The following is a 20,752-nucleotide window of genomic DNA, read 5'->3' on the forward strand; positions in this document are numbered from 1 at the left end:
CCGGTATTTTATTTTAGCGCCATGAATTTCATTTGGGATTACGCCTATCTCTCTTCCATTTTTCGGGTAATTTTTGCCGGTAAGCATGCTGCTACAGTTTGGGTAATTTTTAACAGCGAACTGTTAACCGTTTCGTATAGCGGAAAAATAAAATTTTTTAATGTAAATCTATTTTAAGTTTAGTTCAAAGAATGAATGAGCTATTAAATAATATAAAGTTGAGTGGCATTTAGCAGTCTTAGATTAAGAGAGTATAATAGTATTTTTGTTAGTCCGACCAATTCTAAATACCACATAAAAACAAAGACTTGTAGTTAGGTTAGGTTAGGTTGGATCTCCGCAACTGCAGAGAGACAGTCAGAGACTGTCCTTTGCGACACCCGGATACTCCTTATGGTTCACTAAGACCCTTATGAATCGACAAAGCGCTTGTACTATATTATAAAGTTCTTAAGTCGGCTAATGTCGATTCCAGTCACTTCACTGGGTTCGCCGAAGATGTGCTTACCGCGGTGCTTCAACCTAAGTCTGGCGAATGCTGAACATTGATGGAAGAAGAGCCTTCCTCCAAGCAGCTTTGGTAACTAGCGTCTACCTTGATCCCTAATCTCACCTCATTTGTGCCTATTGCGCAATGTTCGGTAAGTACCCCAATGAGTACGGAGAGATGAGCCTTACTAAGCGACAGCAGCTGGAAGCACCATTTTTGATGCACCTCAGCCCACAAAGAATTAGTTACTGCACAGACCTCCAGCGTTAGGCGAGCTCTCTCGAAGTCAGTGTGTTCAGCGCTTTAACACAAGTGGACCACGGTCTACCCACACGCTTCCACACCGACGTCAATGCACTTTCTTTCAAGCTGGTCCGCTTTGCAGTTTCCATCGATTCCATAATGATCGGTTTCCCACACAGGTCGGATTAGAAAGTAGCTCGAAGCTATTGATATCGATGCGGTGATAGATACTTCAAACAAAATACTTCTTGGATTTGAGAAATTTCCTTAATGATTTCCTACTGTTAAGTTGTTGTTTCAAGTCTACATAGCTATTTACATTTTATATAATCTTGCTTCGGAGATTCCACTGGCCCATTATTTCTTTCCTTCAAAAGATTTATATTGTATGATTTTTTACGTTGAGACGGGACTTTATAATTGCTCTGATTCTTCTTCAAAAGACTATATGTCAAGCAGACTTTAAAATCTTTTGAAATCAGTTTATTCGAAGACTCGAGTAAATAGAATCTTTTCTGTAATTAGACAATTCGAAAACTTCACAGAGCAGATCCAATTCATATTCAATACGACAAGATTCAATCCATCACAGAAAGTGTGTTGATAATATACATTCGAGGATAGTTTGGTTAGAGTGTTGGGTCCTTTCTCTAATGAACTTGATAGCTTAGCCTACTATGGTTTGTATTTCGACTCATTAGAGTCTGCATAAAAACTCCTTAAACATACTATCTGTAGAGTTTCTTCTTCTTCTTTGCTTTGTTTTGATATCTATATCTGTTCCTCTGTTTTTTGAATGAAATATTGTCCTAGTTGGGTTATCGAACACTCTTTAGAGACCGTAACATTTGTTTGTATTCCATTACTTCAAGCTCTTTCTAATCAGAATTTTCCACTTTTATATTATTTATTCTTATTTAGTATATCTGACTATTTTCGGAGAGGTGGTCATCAAACCAATCTTTAAATTAGGAGTCCAATAAAATACCTATACAAATTGTCCTATTTATTGCAATATCACCCTAAAAGTAGGCAATATTCGATTTTTTTATTTTTCTCGCTTGAAGCAATGTCTTTGCGGCACAGGTTATATTACGTATTACAGAATAATTTGAAACAATTACGTTTTTATGCATAATACCAATTAAATAACATTACAACATTTGCTACGAAATGCAACTGTACATATCTCCACACCCACACATACCGACATACAAACAGCCATGCGCGCACACCGCACTGAAGCCTCAAACAACAACTTTGTAGGTTAGGTTAGGGACATACGTAAGTATGACGGTGACAGTTACACCGGCAAGCGCCAATAAGCCAGGACTCTATATACACACTTACAACGTTATATATATACCGTTAAGTGTGCGTGCAACATTCAACAGCCGCCGCAGCAGCAAGCTTTCGTCACGACCCGCAAAAGCGAGAGTATTGTTTATGCACGTTGTGTGGTGAATTTCGTCGCCGTTATTCACCACAAGCACGCCTGCCATTCAATTCTATCGTGTCACATTCGGGTTGTGGGTCGTGTAGTGCTTGCAGCAGGTGTAATACGGGGAAATTCAGGCACTGAGCGAGGCGCAATGGCGAACCGACCAGGCAGGATTACGTCAAACGGAAAAACCGTTCAGTCGCCGACGAACCTCTCACACGAATTGTGGTAAAAGCGCTTTGAGGCGTACGCGTACATACGGGTCGCCAGCCTGAAATTCTGAATAAAGTAATAAAAACAAAAAAGTATTCTGAATTTCTGAGAAAATAATAGAAATAAAGTGAAAAAACAACAACAAAAAATATTGCACTGTGTATGTGTGTGTGCACTGCACTAAAGTGGAACAACAGTTATTTTAAGCACTCGGCCGAAATATGCGTTGGCAGAAAAACGAAGAACTGACTAAAAGTGGAAAAGTTGAAGAATTCTTTTTGTCAGGAAATGGCTTATAAAGTTTTAAGCTCGAACTTTGGCTAAAATGTGAGTGAAAAAAACAATAACAACAATAATAACAATAACAACAACAATATAAACGATTGGCGTCGAAACGAAGTCAGTGGGAAAAAGCTTCGAAAAAAGGTATATTCCTAACCTAAATTCCCTAGCACACTTCGAACACAAACACACACTTACAACAACAACAAATACATACACTCACACGCCAACACACACACCCGAGCGCAGTTAGTGTTGGTGTTGGCGTTGTCATATTCGCCATTGTATGCAGCGGCGTTGTTGCAATTGCAGTCACTGCAAGTTGAATTGTTGTTGTTGTGCTCAGAGTTTGTGAGCACGTGTGTTTGTGTGCGTGTAGTCTCCACCACGCCTGTGTGTTGGTGTTGCATTGCTGCTGCTACTGCTGCGTTCTAACGGTGTCCGTGTCCGTGTCTGTTGCTATTTCGCGTTTTTGTGTCGGCGTACAGACGGTCGCTTGGTCGGCCGGTCGATCGGTCGGTCGCTTGTTCGTTAGTTCGTTCGTGCTCCGTTCTCGGTTGGCTAGCTTGGCTTGCTGGCTGGCTGGCTGCTGGATGGGGTGTCGGCGTGCACGCCAGCATTCTGCAGTGGCTCAGTGCGACGGTGTCGGTGTGCGTGTCAGCGTGTGCGTTCGCAAAAATTTGTGCGGTGGAAAATTTTTCATTTCAAACTGAAACTGAAACTTCAAAGGCTCAACGCTTGGTGGGGTGGAAATTTCACCTTTTTATATATGTTAATTAAGAGATAATTGTGAAAAATTAATAAGTGGAGTTTAATAAATTGAATATAATTATTGAATTATTGGAAAAATGTGAAGAAAAATATTAAAATAACGGGAAATGAAATCAAAAAATATTATTAACTCATTCAATTGAAGAAGGGATTTGTTCATGATTCTTGCATGAGACGCCTGATAAAATATTAAACAATTTTAATAAAACAAAAATGTTAAATATTCATGAATAAAATTAAAAAAAAAATTAGTCGAAATTTTCAAAAAAAAAAAAATTAGCTCGGCGTGTTGAAGGAACACAAAATTTATATATTATAAGTCTGTAAAGAGAAAATTTCTTGTAAATAATTTAAGCTTCGAGCAAAATTTTGCAACTTTGAAGGAAAAAAAATTTTTGAGTTAATTTTTTTATAAGAAAAGAAGTTGGAAAGGTAGTCATTGAGAAAATTTTAATACGAAAATAATTGGAATATTTGTGAAATTGAATATTAAAACTATAATGAATATTAAAATTGAAAGTAATTAAGAGTCAAATACTATGCTCAAATATGAATTTCCCAAAAAATGTTAAACAAAATAAAATACATGTGAAATATTAGTTTAAAAAATATATTGAACGCCAACGGGAAACCATTTGTGTTTGAATAAATAGTTCAAAAATTTAAAAATAAAATTCAAAACTTCAAAAATATTTTTCAAAACTTTAACTAGAAAAATTAAGAATTATAAAAATTTAAAATAATTTGAGTTTAAAAAATAATCTAAAAATGTGAAAACTTTTAAAAAATATTTTTTTTAACTTTAACTAGAAGAATGAATAATTTAGCATGAATTTAAAAAAATGTTAAAGCTAATTTGAGTTTAAAAAATAAACTAAAAATATTAAAAAAAAATTTACAAATTTAAAAAAATATTTTTGAAAAACTTTAACTTGAAAATAATATAAAATTATTTTGCATGCATTTTATAGAATATTAAATAAAATTGCTTACCCCAGACAAAACATATTTATGTATGTAAGTCCACTTGAATCTATGTCAAAGCAAACGCGCCAAATGAAATTGTTGCAATGACCGCTGGCTTACTTGGCAACTGACGGTGATTGTTGGCAATGCAGCAACACTCATAATAACTTTAACTGCATGAAAAATATGAATTTATATCTAAAATAATAAAAAATCAAAAAAAAAAAAGCAACTTTTAGACTAAGAAGAGACACACTGAATATTTGGAAACAATTGCAAAATGTGAAGTTTAAAACAAAATATATCAATACAAAATAATTAAAAAAATATATATAAAAATTAAAAAAATAATAATTGAAGGTAAAATATCAATTAAATATAAAAAATAAATTTAATATATAAAATAAATTAAATATAAAAATTAAAAAAAAATGAAAAAATAAATAAGAAATAAAATATAATAAAATATTTACATTCATTAAATGCATAACAATAAAGCAAAATAGTGAAATTTTTAAAACTAAAAAAGTAAAAATTCGTTTAAAAATATGTACATACGGCAAATATTGAAATAAACGCAAAGAATTGTAATAAAAACGAAAGTAACAGTAACTGTATTTCAATTAAAAAATATATATGTATATAAATAAATGTAACTGAATTAATTTTAATTTATGATAAATTTAAAATTTTTCTGGCATTTTTTCCATATAAATAGCAGCATATAAATCTACAGTGGATTTCAAGCAAATAACTTTCAACAAAAAACACATGAAAAACGAAAAAAAAAATTAAAAAACTAAAATGTATGCATTAAATTTATGCAGCGCGTGTGAAAATACATATTTTCTATGTACCATGTGAAATTAAAAAATGCCCAATAACAACAAAAGTTTGCTAAAAAAGTGCTGGAGTAAAAATTCCGGCATTGCTTAATGCGAAATGTGTGTATATTTGAATATGCAGGCCATAAAAAATGCAACAACCAATAAAATATATGCAACATACATAAATACATATGTATATTGACGATGAACTGAACTGAATATATGGGTTAACAGTAATTTTTGCGTGCGAAACTTGCAAGCTGCTCAACAAAAAATTCAAATAATTACAATAAAATAGTACAATAACAAAGTAAGTGCAACAAAAACAACAAATTAAAAATAAATATTCCGCGCGTAAAAGCCGTTATACTGAAATAGTAAATATTTCTAAAAAAGTCATAAAAAATTTACTTAGTAATTACATTACGGTATCATCATAAATTCACTTTCAATCAAATAGTGTTAAAAATGCATTGAAGTGCGCATGTTTATAAAAAATGTGTGAAAATCAACAATGAAAAAGTGCTTGCCATAAATTGTAAATCACAGTTTAAACATACTATAAAAAACAAATGTAAAATAAATATGTAAAAAACCGTGTAAAAATTCATGACTTTGAGGAGAAAAAATTTCCGAATTTAGAATAATTTTAAGGTAATTGAATAAAATAAATTGAGTGTGTATTGCTATGTATATATGTTTTTTTGTTAATGATTTAAGGGTCGATTTATACAGCTACCACCTCGCGTGTCTGTTTTTTATGAAATATAAAACTCATAATTTAATTACACAAGTTTACAAATTCAGGTCAACTTTTGGATCTGAGCAGATAAGAACGATTCTTAACTATATTTGATATGCTGAATTCGAATATGCATTTAGTTTTTTAAGATTGATTTTAGTTTCCGAGTTCTCGCATGATAGCACCATTGTGCTGTTACAAGCACAGTTTGCTAGAACAGTAATTAAATACCGATTGAGGAAAATTCTCCCAATCTTACAGGCACTGCTTGATAAGCCTGGACATCAAAACGTCTCCGCTGAACCACTTGTAAATCCACAAGACATTTTCCTGCCACCTCTTCACATTAAACTAGGCCTTATTGTCATATGCCTAAATTGTCATATGCAAAAATCCAAGAAGGAATATTTGTCAGTCCTGATATTAGAAAATTAATGGCTGATAAAAAATTTACAAAATGTTTATCGCCCGATGAAGCAGCCGCATGGGCATCTTTTCAAAATATCGTTCACCACTTTCTTGGTAATCACAAATCCCCTAATTTTAAGGAAATTATTGGCGATATGTTGCAAAATTATCGAAAGATTGGAGCTAGAATGTCTCTAAAGATCCATTTTCTACATTCCCATATCGATTTTTTTCCCGAAAACTTGGGTGATACGAGCGACGAACAAGGAGAGCGGCTAAACCAAGATCTAGCCAACATTGAAAGAAGATACCAAGGATTTTGGGATGAAGGCATGATGAGCGACAACTGTTGGACTCTAATACGTGAAACAGACACTAAACAATACAAAAGGCAAAGTTCCAACAATCTTCATTTCTGATATGTTACTTTTAAGTTAATAAAATGAATATTATTAGACAAAAATCATAAAAAATTAAATTCCTGATTATTTCAAAAACTAGAGTCAATCTTAAAAAACGAAATGAAGATTCGGATTCAGTGTCATCAATTGTCATAGAAACCACTTTTGGTTGCCCAGATCCAAGACCGTGTATACTTGTGTTATTAGTATAAAAATCTACAATAACCGGTTGTATCAAAGGTTTCATTTCACAAATATTGAACATAAATTTAAGTTAAGGGTTCCAGTAGAATTGATCTCCCGGTTTTAGTATTTTTAAATAGATATCTAGTATATAAATATATTTTTTTTTTTTATTCTTTGTTGGCAATCACTAACGACAATGCCTTCGTTTTGTTCGTTCAACGAAGTTTGCTTCGACTTTTGATTCCGTTTGAATTGTATGATTTTTGAACTTGTCTACTTGACTACTTTTTCTACCTCAGTGTTGGCACAATATCGCTTTAAGGCATTCTTGTATGTCCTTCAATTGAATTTTTATACTTTTTTGGATTTATTTCCATGAATATCCCGATAAAATAGTTCATATGTACACACATTAAAACATGTATTCTGTAATTTTGCTTGTTGCAGTTTGCTATTGTTTGGCTCTTGACGTCTGGATCACATGCCTTTGTTAAATGATTTATGCAATCCATAAGTGCAATATCATATTTTCTGTTCGCCTCCATACAATATAGAGGGACTCTTTTAAAATTCTGTCTCGATAGTAACATTTTAAATTTTTCATTATGCCCTGGTCGAAAAGTTCGATTTGTGAAAGAAGAGTTCGAGATTTGTTGAATTTCGAGTTTAGGAAGTTTGAGTCAGATGTCAGTTCAACTGTATATACTTTAAACATTGCTCAAATTGATTTATATTTTTAACTCTTAATGGAAATTCAATCTCTTGAATATTTTTTTAAGAACTTAATCAAAATATATTTGCTATAAAGAGTCCTATGAAATATGTATGTAAGATTATAAACTATTTCGGTAGGTCGAATAATAAGGCCGTTACTTTTCATAAAATATTCATATACATAAATTACTTTCTTCCATATTCGATTAGATAAAATGTCTAAAGTATGAATACATTTCGTGATAGCCTCGATTATATTATAAATAAATATTTTCATAATATTACGCTTAAGAAAAACTTAAAGAACGAATCCCATTTAAGTCATTATTGACTTAAAAAACAATATTATTTATAATATTATTAAAAACAATTTACTAAATCTTCATATTTTTATATTAGCTTATTAGGCTTAGACATACCATGAGAATGAACACTTAATAAAAAATTGTGTCAGTAGTTTTCGAAAGAACTTTGTTTTTTAATTTCCTTTCGACGATCCGCTTTCAATTACTTGTAGTTGGACCGAATAGTATACACTATTGGAAAAAGTGGATCATGTTCATAATTTTCTTATTTAGTAATCTACAGACTATAATTGAAAACAATAATTTGGAAAATCCCAATTTCGAAATTCGAAGTCAAATATGTTTTTCATTTTCGAAAATTGAAGATATATTTTTTTAGCGATAAAAAAGTTGATTTTTTTCGTTCAGTTTAATACATAATAACACCTTCATTTTGTTGCAATATATTTTTAATACAAATTAGAATATTATATTATATCATTCTCATCTCATTATTCATACAATCTCAGCATCGTTTAAGGGACTATACCAGTGTAACCTGATAATAAATTAGACCATTTACGTGATTACTTTTTAAAAGAAAGTACCGATTTGAATGTTTCGAAGTTTCTTGGACATAATCCATATTAATATTATAAATGCGAAAGTAACTCTGTCTGTCTGTTACTCTTTCACGCCTAAACGGCTGAACGGATTTTGATGAAATTTGGTATGGTGATAGATGATAACCTAGACATGGTCATAGGCTATAAATAATTGCTCTTTTTTCTTTTCTCCTTTGCTCTTTCATGTCTAAACGGCTGAACGGATTTTGATGAAATTTAGTAAGATAATAGATGGTTACCAAACCGATCTGGCTAATTTTAGTCTTGAAATATTGTTTGTTTTGTTCAATTGCATAAGGTTGTGTCGATAGCCCAAAACAATTTGTAACAAATAAGGAAAGGCTAAGTTCGGGTCCAACCGATTATTCAAGAAGTCCCTGGAGGTACTGCACAGGACTTTAAAAGATCTTGATTGTCGATGAACGTTTTTGGTGGAGCCAGGATTCTGTTAGCAGGTGATTTACGCCAGACTCTTCCAATTATTCCTGGATCAACTGTTACTGACGGACTAATCGCATGCCTAAAATCATTTAATTTGTGGTGACACATAAAGAATCGCCAATTAACAACTAACATATGAGTGTTTTTGCAACAATATCAAATTGCGATTGTAGAAGCAGTTGCAGATGGTATGGTCGCAGTTGACATCTCGATGGATTAATAGCATTTCCAACATTTATTTTCTGTCACTTCATTGACTCGAAAGAGAAGTTTTCCTGACATGAAACCTCAATATGAGAACCATAAATTACTAATTGAATGACCTATATTGGTGGTAAAAAAACAAAGATATCGATGATCTTAATGCAACAATTTAGAACTTCGGTCCAAGAGAGTTGACACAGCTACAAACCAGGATGACGTAGTCAATTATCCCAAACTATTTAAAATTGTCTTAGTATCACCACTCACTTTACAATTAAAAGTAGTGTGAGTTGTCATCCTGCTGCATAACATAAATCGACCTCGACTTAATTTAATGTATACCTCGCCACAAAAACGTGTGGCCGGGTCTGCTAGTAAGGTATATTTTCAGCAATAATTTAATATTTTTTTTACAAAAATATTGAAAAATAACGGAGTTAGTTGCTGTCTTCGGAGGCGCTAAAAAAAGTTTCCCAACTGCTGACATGATTCCGGCCGAATGATTAGCTGAAACAAAAAAATTCAAAAAGGTTATTAAAGTTGAATATATTTCCTATACAATGACTTACGAATAATGGCGTAGTTTTGAAAAAAAAATATATCTTCTTTTAGCTAAAAAATGATATTTTTTAATATCAATTTGGCAATTTTCATCAAATCATAAAGATCATAGGTCATTGTACAGTAAATTTATTCAAGAATACTCAGTTTAAATTTGAAGTCGATCGCTCAATGTCTCGTTAAGTTATGATGTCAGCAGTTTTGAGAAATTTCGTTTTGAGAAAAACGCATTTAAAGTTTCAGCTGTAGTGGCGGTCGCTCTTCAGAACGCTGTCATTCGAAAACTATTCAAGATACCTTTACCGCTTTCATAGGATATTTTTGAAAGTATAAACTATTGAATATGTTAAAAAGAAAAATATCGATTTTTTTTTGAAAATGTCACACTGGTATAGCCTCTTAAAAATATATGACAAATGTTACGAATACGCCATGGCTTCCAGTTTCCAATTCCACTTGCTTGCCGCATATATGTTACACAAATTACCAACACACATATAAGGACTGAGAGCATATAAATTATTTATTTAGGGCCATTAATTCAAACGCTATATGTAGGTCTAACTATCACATCTCTATATCTCTCTTCATCTCCGCCACTCTCTGACTCTCCTTATCTCCCGCATTGCATCTGCAATAATTAAATGTATGCCAATTCTGTTGAAAGTACTTAGTTAAACCATGCCCATGCTGCGCCGAATAGAGTTATCACTTGACGGGCATAAATTTGCTGCCACCCCTTAACCACTTCACCTCACTCCACACCACCTCCTGACTAGTGACCTAAAATAGTTAAACACCGGTGGAGCGCTCCGACAAAAGTAGCCACATTTAAGGCAGAACAAAACATAGCGAAGTGAACAGCAAATAGTCGTGATTGTTGGAAATGCGAAACATGAATAACGGTAAATACATATATATATATATATATGTATATGTGTTTGTATGTTTGTTTGTGTGTGTGTGTGTGTGTGTGTGTGTGTGTGTGTGTGTGTGTGTTTTGGCGCATGAAGGTGCTTCGTATGCCTCTTTAGTAAATAAATCCTCACAATGCTAAGTTATAACGTTTACAAATGTGATTGTTTGTTGTTGTTTTTGCTGCTGTTGGCCATTTTGTAGTTCGCAAACAAAGCTTCGCATTCATGCTCTGACTACTCGCTGTACCATTTACGCTTATGCGCTATAACATTTCGCTGTGATTTTGTTGCTGATTTAGTAGTTGTTGTTGTATTGCCTTTGTTGTTGTTTGGTTGTTGTCGTACATAAGGTAATTAATAAATAAAATACGACACTTAAGATAAATGCTGAGCAACAATCGCTTGAGTAATGTGCGAAACGTGTGGCAAACTACCATTGATTTGGCGTACAGAACAACAACAGCGACAGTTTGCTTGTGCCACCTGAATCGCCACCGCAGAAAGCATCTTACCCATTTCATTTCATGGCTTACTCTGTCATTTTGCTATGAGGCTTCGTGCCCGAATTCTCTGCTTCTGTTTCTTCAGTCAGCTCAGTTTCACGAACTTCCTGGCTGACTTCGCTGGCTGGCTGGGTAATAACGCTTGCCAACTCGCATATCGTTGTTTGTGGGTCACTGCCGATTTGTTTGAAATTAATGTATTACTTCTTACACTAATTATAATTAATGCGTTTTCTCTCATTCGCTCGAAAGTTCGGCGCAATTAACTATGTAAATGTTGCCAAAAACAACAACAAAAAACACTTTCAGTCACTAAACAAGTCAACGGCTAAAAATAATTCATAATCAGATTAAAAAACATTCATATTAACTTGTGTTTATTTTTATTCGTGACCTCTGCTGCCGTAAGAGTTTGATGCGTGACTACTACTTCTTAGTTGGTTGTTGTTGGAATAGCAAACAAAAAACATTCCCGAAGTAAAATTGATTTGCTGCCTAGCCTTTGATTGAATAAAAATCCAATCGGTTCTGGTCACCTAGGCCTGATTGTCGTGGGCTATTTGTCGCTGTTTTCGAGCCGAGGTCGAGGCCTTGTTGTAACCAGGTAGTCAGATTGGTTGATGGTACTTTAGGATAAGCTTTGACTAATTTGTTGATGCAACGAATTTGTATTCGGGACAGTTTATCTGGTTCTCCGAAGTTCGTCCTGCCAAGATGTTTCAGCCGTAGCCTAGCCTCTTCGTGCAGTATTCAGTAAGGAATCCTACTATTACGACGAACTGAACCTTGCTAAGAGCAAAGAGCTCTCGGATGAGCCACAATGATGTAGCAGTCACATATTTACTGCTTTTTCTCCTACAATGTTCAGTAGGATAGTGGTACACCAGCTTGTTCCCAATCTGCCCTGTCTTTACTCGCAACCTCATCGGCTCTACAGACTTCAGCGATACCGCTATGGCCTTGGACCCAACCGAGTCTTATACTATAATATTATTGATAGTAAGCCAAATCACTCCTTGACTAGCTTTAAGCGAATATTCAGCAAGCACATGACCAGGATTGGTGCTCTGCTATAAGAGTGAATGCTCACCTCCCTGAGTAATCTATCAGTTGCTACCTTTACGACAGCCAACTGATGCTTAAAATCCGCTGCATTGTATTACACTTTCACATTAGAACTATGTCGGAACTACAAAAATGCCCATTCATGTCTCTACTTTTCGGGAAATCACTCTTTGACTCAAAAATCGACAATTGGTTCGTGGAGGGTCGCGAGAGATCTTTCTCCGTTGCGTAGACCAATAATTCCGTTACTTTTAAAGCAGTTGATGCGAATAACTATCCCCACTTAAATAAATATGGTCTAGGAAACAGAACAGCTGAATGAGAATCTAACACGGTTTCATCGGTTACATAAATGTATGTATCTATTTAGACACATTATGTAACATATATATAATTCTACTTGTATATCTGAAACATGTATACTATGTAAGCACCCGGAAGTGTTTGAAAGTAATCATAAATAGTTTCTATGTCGAAAGCGCAAATTCATTTCACTGCATCTACATATCTCTTCACACGGCATTCATTGCAAGTCAGAGTGAGAGTTAACACTTCATACTATAAATAGTTGGCATACAAATGCACCAATACAGTTATGAGCTTGACTTCGCTGCATACTCCACTCACTAACACCAGTTCAAGCCTTCACTTCATGCATTTTATATTGCCGCATTTTGCACAAATCGTGATTCATGGTGTGCAAAAAGCCCTCCCTCTCTACCTGCCTCAATTACTTCATGTAATAGCTTTTAGTTTTATTACAACTATTCTAATGACTTTAGTATAAAATAAAGAGTAAAATTGCAACAACATTTATTTAGCTGGTTGTGCTAACTGTTTATCTAACAGGAAATTAAATATATGTGCGCTGGTACTGTGACTACTACTTTATTACTATTTTTGTAAGAGAAATTACTTTTTGCCAGTTCGAGTGCCTGTTTTAGTGGCTCATTAAGTTGGAAAAATATGTAAGAGAGGTAAAGTGGTGTATGAAATGTGACAAATTATAAGTCATTTGGTTTGTTTTAAAAGAGAAGTAGTGTATATACTTATTTGCTTTTTATTCGTTTAAAATGGTTGCTTTGAATTATAAATTTATTTTTATTCTTCTTAAAGCAGAGTCAAATATGACGACAAATATGTTTCTCAGGATGAATATTTTTATAAATATTTAATATTATCAGACCATAAATGCATATAGTCAACTTCTTCGTACTGCCCCTTTCTGACTTTCCCTAAATAACAATGCAAACTTCTTGAAATAATTGTGTCCGTACAATCAGTAAATTTTTTATATTCTAGTAATTTAATTATATGTAATAATATCGTTTGTTCTATCTTCCGCCCTCGTGATTTGAAGATGTAAAACTTCAATAAAATTTCTTGATTACGAACTTCGAAAACCTCCATTATATTAATAGAATTTATTATTTCCCCAAATCATAACCAAATGATTAAAACATTGTGAATTGCAGGAGAAGTAAGCAGTTTTACGGATTCTGGAGAAATTGTTAGTATCCTAGTCGTTAGATACTATAATTGCAAATGAGCCTGTGAAAAATATATTTTTAAGGCTGTAAGGGTGGTTTTTTAGATGTGTGGTTTCAATGAGATAAAACTTTTTTCGGAGTTCGTCATTTTGACAGCTGTTACTTAATTTTTACTCAGTTTGGTTTTGTTTTTGACATACCAAATTATTAAGAAATTCTCGATTAACTACTGCTACTTTGATTCTAAAGGCTAAAATAGCCTTGGTATTATAGGAAAATACCAGCCTCCAATACTCGTTGCTGCATTGACGAATGAGATAATAGACAGGCTTGTCTCACAACAAACTTCTAAAAAATACTCTAGAACTTATACCTTAGATTAATTTGACGAAACACTTTTTTGAGAGTTCGTATGAAGATAAAAACTTAAGCAACAGGTATTATTTTATAATTTATTATAAAAATTTAAAAAATAAGTTACATAAAATGAGAACATTTTTTAGTGGTTTGGCCATCATTTGTAGAAGACTTTGTCGGCTGCTCGATAATCGATCAGCTGTTATAGCTTTTTTACACAGCCAAATTAACACGTTGACTGCCAACTACGAGATAACTCGTAGTATGATTTCCCTTCCAGGAAGCCAACTACGAGTTATCTCGTACTATCTACCACTTTTTGTGTAGCTACGAGTAAAACCGTATTATAATAGTGTATCGATAAATGGCTTCTGGGAGAATAAAAAAATTTGGGTTTGGCTTCCGTGAGCTTTTTTTTTATTTAAAAAAAAAATTTATGGAAAAATTCATTCAATATAATGGAAAAATTAACTCAAATACAATAAATAAAGCAATATATTATTGTTTGTGGTAGTTTTTAAAACAATTTTCCACACAAGGGCTGCCTTCTCTGGACAGGCGTTTTTTTTATAATATTTATTTGATAATTTTAATAAATAATAATAACTATAAAACAAAATACTATAGTAAGCAGAAATGATGTTTTTTTAGGAAAAAAGGACCTAGGACCTATTAGGAGATAATTCGTAGCGTTCTTTCCCAGACGCAAACTACGAGATAACTCGTAGGTCCTTTTTCTCCTCAAAAAAACATCATTTTTTATTTTTAATGATACCAATGATCTAGAAATAGAGTTTTTAGTAATATAATGTGAAAAAATCAAAATGTCATTTTTGGACAGTTTTCAGAAAATGGCCTTGGCAGACAACGTGTTAATTGGTCAATCAAAATTTTTATTGAAAAATCCTTTTGTTGCCATTCACTCTGCCGGCTCGTTACTCGATAACCGATGAACTGTTATAATATTTTGTTTTGCCAGCTGATTACTATTTTTAGCAGCGAATCCTACCGTCGAGTAGTATTAATGCTATTTTATAAAAAAAAATACAACCAATCATAGAAAAAGAACGTATATATAATTACATATACGGTCTTTGTCGCAGAGATGCCCTTCACTTTCATGTCGATTAAAATTCAATTAGAAATTAATGTAGAAAAATGAGATCGTTTTAATCGAGCAAAGGCCGGTTAATTGATCGATTAGCTCCTGTGCTAATTCTACAAGATTTACATAAAATTCTGTAGGTAATTTAATATTAATAATTAATTAATATATACTTTTATTGGTTTTATTGACATAAAGTATCTTGCATCTTTGTGTTTAAATTCATACTTGATATTAAAAATGTATTTTATTAATAAAATTAATTTCTTAAATTTCTCTGCTCTCTTTTCAGCTATGTCTGCATATTACAGTGTCCAATTAAAAACCCAAAAATAAAATAAAATCATTTAAGCTCTAAAATATATTTCATTAAAGTATAACTGTGTGCATAAATCATAATATTATGTGTAAAGTGCTTAGAAACTTAGAACAAAGAAAAATAGAAAAATCGCAAAACTTGAAAATTAACTACCTAAACTTAGTAAATTTAAATGCTACTAAAATAATTAAGTTAAAAAGCTTCCGCTAATTAAAATAAAAAGTGAATCAAGTAAGTTTGTGTAAGATAAAAAATAATTTAAAAAAATAAAAAATAAAAATTTAAATTTCATAACAATTATAAATAAATAACTAGAAAGTACGCGTGGTTTTTGGTTGGTTCAAAGTGAGTGCGGAATAAAAATTTCAATAAATTGTAAGTGAAAAGTAAATTAGTTAATAATAAAATTAAAACTACACACAAAAAACAATGTAATAATTTTATTAAAGCTATCATTGTAAGAAAAAAGTAATTTCATAAAAATAGCTGTAATAGTAAAAGCATGCACAGTGTGTTGTATAAGTGTTAAAACTTAGTAAAAAAAAAATATTATAAAAAATAAAGAAAAATTGCAAAAATGTAATAGCCTGCGTGGTGGTCACTCAAGTGTTAAAATTCACAAAAAACCAACAATAACAAAAAAATTGTAATATTAATAATTGTGTTATTAAGCAGGCGAAATAACTACGTTAAAAGCATTTGCTGCAGCACGAGAATGGGTATGCCGCACGCAAAAGGTGAGTCCACCAACAGTCAAACTATATACAAAGCATAATAAAAAATTATATAAATAAGCAAAAATAACAACATTTTATACATATACCTTTCGCCTTTCCCTTCCTTCACTTGCTGCCAGTGCGACGTGACGTATGCGCAACATTTTGAAACAGTCAAGTAAGCCGACAACAGCAGGCGTGCAAGCCGCACAGGCGTGATTTCATATATATATGTATATATACACATATATATGTGTTTATATGTATTTATGTATGTCCGTGTGTAGCCAATGTGCGATAACGAATGTAAAAGCATGCCGCGTGAACACGAGATTGAATGTCACGCATAAGCGCTGTGCCTGTAGTCCTGCCTGTGTAAATTTCTGTGTGTGCCAACAACAACAATTTTCGCTTGTAACTTTATGTATAAATAATAAAGGCAAAGTGAAAAGAAACAATAACAAATTTTAAAGCATCTCACGCGCCACACCAACATACAATGGCCTCATAAAACCGCAGATTTTTTGTGATTCATACTCACTCTGCATGAGCCGTAAAAAGTCCATATATATTCGTGATAGCGCCACAATGGCTTAACCGCGTATACATAGTGCTGTAAACTAACGTTATACCGTTTTTATATACCTTATAGTAATGCCTGGCAGGCTCATATTTTGCACAATGTTCTTATGTGTTATGTTGTGTTGTTGCACTGCAGCTTGGCTCGATTTGTGTTGCCTATAAATAAATGCGGCGCATAAATTCTTAATTTTCGGCCGAAATTCATGTTATTGCAGGTAGTTTGGCTTGAATGGCGGAAAATAAACTATATTTTTGCATCTATTTTTAAAATTGTTCGACTTTTTGCAACGGTATGCATATTTTTCTTCGATAATTTGGTGTAATCGTTTGAAGAATTTTGGTTTTACAAGTGAATTCCTTTTATATGCCGTGGAAAAGTGGAATGTTAGTTGGATATTTTTTTACACTTTTTTAAGCAATGTTATTGTATTTTTATTTACAACGAAGTTGGAGCTGGAGAAGCTATTTCTAGCAAATATTTACCAATTATTTTGTTTTTTCTACCCTTAGTGATTCTTTCAATATTTTCTCTCAATTGAAATCTCCAAAAAGTTAGAATGCATTATCATAAAAATGTTTACCTTAGCGTAAAAGGTGTCTCTTGGTCTTTCTTCTAAGGGGACCCCCCATTCTCCATTTAAAATTTTGACGATTTTCAATGGGCGGGTAAATGAACATCCATTATTTTATGGGGTTGTAACTTTGCATACATTTATTTGAAGACTTAAAAATGAAGAAAATAATTTTACATATTTTTTACGCATTTGATTTCCGCTCACTGGAATATCTGAAATCAAAAATTGCAACGGGATTAGAAAGAGTACATTTTTGGCTCTGGTATGAGCTAGGATTATTAATTTCGCACAAAAATTAACAAAATGAACAAAATGACGGAACTTTGAACATTTTTTTCTAAATCACCTTTTTTTCAACCACAAATCAAGTTGAAAAGTAAAGACGATCTTCAACGATTTGATTTAATCCTATTACATACCATAGCTATATACATATGTATACGTACTAAAATTTGGAACCGATTGGATTAAAAGGTTTTGAGTAACCTCATGCGCCAGTCGTAAAAACGCTATTTCGAGAAAAACGCGTTAAAAATGTTGATAAGAAAATTCTTGGGTATAAAACCTACACACGTTTAATCTTCAATCGGCTATATCTTCAAGAATTTTTGAAATTTTCCCTTGAAATGGTTTTAGGTTCGAATTGAATTTAAAAAAATCGATGTTTTGAAACCGATAATGGGGGGCGGGGTCCCCTTAAAATATTTAAATGTTGCCTTTATTATTTATTTAAAAAATATTTTTGTTCTGAGGCTCTGTTTTTCACTATTTAATTTTTTTTGTTTAATACTGAAAATTAACTTAATATTTTGAACATAGAAGTAATTCTCTAATGACTCGAAATAAAAAATTTATGAAAAATTTGACTTCAGCGCCACCTACCTATAACTAGTACTATGACTTTTAATTTGGCGGACTTGAAGACTTTGTTTTTACTATCTTAACATTCGCAATCTAAACTTTTTCCAAATAAGTGATATTTTTCCGCATATGAAATCGTTGCCTTTGAATCTGTTGATTAAATTACCATTTTAGCTTTCATATTTCTTTTCAAAATAGAATCCAACTCTGGCCTTTTCGTTATCCCATATAAGTCCGGGAATTCGATACACACCTCAATGTTGAAAAGGGTGGATTCAGTACACTAGCTCAGACTATTCAGTTTTGTTTGGTAATTGGAAGACCAGTAAAGAAAAGAGGATTTCCTTAGAAATTCTTAGCATTACTGTTTGTTTTCTTATATAAAAGTGTTTGCTGATGAGACTCCACTTTCATTTTACCCTCACTTTTAGATCAGTAGTTAGTTAGAATTTATTTGAAATTAGTGTCATTTATTTGAATTTAGTGTCATACATTATTTTGTATGCTGCTCTGTGTTTATGTGTAGTATATCATCTCACACCGAGCAAAAGATGTTAATAAAGTAAAATTTTCTAATAGTGGAGTTAGATTGAGTTGAACGAACCGACCAGCTGTTATACATTATGTTAAATTTTATCAGCTGATTGCTGTTAACAGCTGATTGTTTTAACAGTGACATCTACCGTGTATATAATTACAAATACCGTATTTGTCGGAGAGTTGCATTTCATTTTCAAGTCGATTAAAATTCAATTAAAAATGATTGTAGAAACTAGAGATATAGAAATATACTATTTTGTATGGTAAATCGATCTTAATTAGCGTTTTAATCGAGCAGCAGCCGGTAAATTGATCAATTAGCTTCTTTGTAAAAATGAAAAAAAAAAAAAACTTTAATCCAAACGTAGTTGAAATCACCCGCTGGCAAGAGGAGCTCAAGCCTTGTTAAATAAATATATATTTTGAATAATATATATTTTAAATTTTCTCGCATTTGGTGTCCACTTCTGAGAATTCACTTGCTTTTGGAAAGCTTTAAACCCAGCTTTCATACACTCAAAGCAAATTACATTTAATGGACTTCTTTTCTGTGATACCCCCACCTAGTTGTTCATTAAACATAAATTTATCTCTGCAAAAGTCGCATTTCACACAAAATGACAACAAAAATTATGTTTGTTTCAATAGTTGTTGTTTTTTCTTTTAGTTAAATAAAAATTGTTTTAAAATAATAAAGACAATTGCTTACTAATTGAGACAGCAGTGAAATAGTTTCGGAATATATGCATTAACAGACAAACATATCTACTCAGATACGCACATTTATTCTAACTTGTTAGCAAAATCAAAATGAAATGTCCAACTGAATTAAATCTGACAAGCAACAAATTGCTAACATTTCTACAAATCAAAATTATTTTGTCAGAGCACATACAATGTTTGTCTACGCCTTGTGTAAACAACAAGAACAAGAACAAATAGAAAATGTGTGCACACAAAAAGCCAACAACAACAGCAGCAACAACATAGTACCACAGAGAAATCTCGAAAGCACTTTTGTGAGAGATTTTTGTTGAAATTCAATTCAATTGAATTTACTAATTCACTTTGTGGTGTCTAAGCAAAATTTATTGTGCTATTTGCGCATTTCTTGCCACTCTGGCAACTTTGTGCGAGTGTCTGTGTGTGTGCATTGGCGCGATATGCATCAGAAGTCGCAGAATGCCCACCGAAATACATATGCAAAGTGAAAACCCAGCGGAAATGAAATGAAAATATAGGCACAACTGCCTAGGTATAACTGTTGTTTCGAAGTCGGTAAATCAATAAAATGCCAAAAAACTCGCTGACGCGCTGACTCTCGACACGCGGACTCGCTGAATCGCTGTAGTTTTTGGTGAAATTGTTGTTGTTGTTATTGTTAGTGTTATTATTACTCTTGTTGTTTCTGTTCTTGTTGTCATATAGTATTACGCGTTTCATTACAATTGTTGTTGCTTGTTGTTTTTGTTTGCTTTTAGTTTTCGTTGCGTGTTAGTCGCTGCACTTTGCCGGCATTCGAGTCACGCGGGCTTTGTAAGTTCGAGTTGTTTTTGTTGTTTTTTATCCGCGTGAGTCTACATAACTGCTGCCGAAAATATATAGACGCTTCTTTTACATGGGCTTACCGCATCAAACATATACTTCCGCTCGTGCAAAGGCGCAGCAAAAAAGCACTCAATTGCCTTTTCATTACTCTTGAGTACTTCGGTGGCTTTGTTTTTCGTATTTTTTGTTGTTGTTACCGAGTTTTTGCATAAAGCAATGAATTTGAAAGTATTTCGGCTTTCAATTACCAAAAATACTTCAAATTGTTAGGCGAAATTTTATAACTCAAGTTTGGGCGTTTGTAGAGAATGATTTTAGGGCTTCCGGTGATTACATGTGGAAGAAAGTTATAATAGTTTTTGTGTTAGAATTGG

The 20,752-nt window shown here is 32.8% G+C and overlaps 2 protein-coding genes across 2 annotated transcripts in view; one reads left to right on the top strand and one right to left on the bottom strand.

Moving 5' to 3' along the window:
* Nucleotides 1–20,752, bottom strand: part of LOC128922696 (uncharacterized) — a 217,850-nt gene that overhangs the window by 76,126 nt on the left and 120,972 nt on the right. The gene's annotated exons all lie outside the window — the stretch shown is intronic.
* LOC105218909 (sodium channel protein 60E) overlaps nucleotides 5,070–20,752 on the top strand; it is a 265,193-nt gene continuing 249,510 nt past the window's right edge. The window contains exons 1-2 of the mRNA XM_054234121.1: nucleotides 5,070–5,887; nucleotides 15,530–16,293. The gene's annotated coding sequence lies outside the window, so the exon portion shown is untranslated. The remainder of the gene's footprint in view (nucleotides 5,888–15,529; nucleotides 16,294–20,752) is intronic.

Source organism: Zeugodacus cucurbitae, chromosome 6, assembly GCF_028554725.1.
Source record: "Zeugodacus cucurbitae isolate PBARC_wt_2022May chromosome 6, idZeuCucr1.2, whole genome shotgun sequence".
NCBI lineage: Eukaryota > Metazoa > Arthropoda > Insecta > Diptera > Tephritidae > Zeugodacus > Zeugodacus cucurbitae.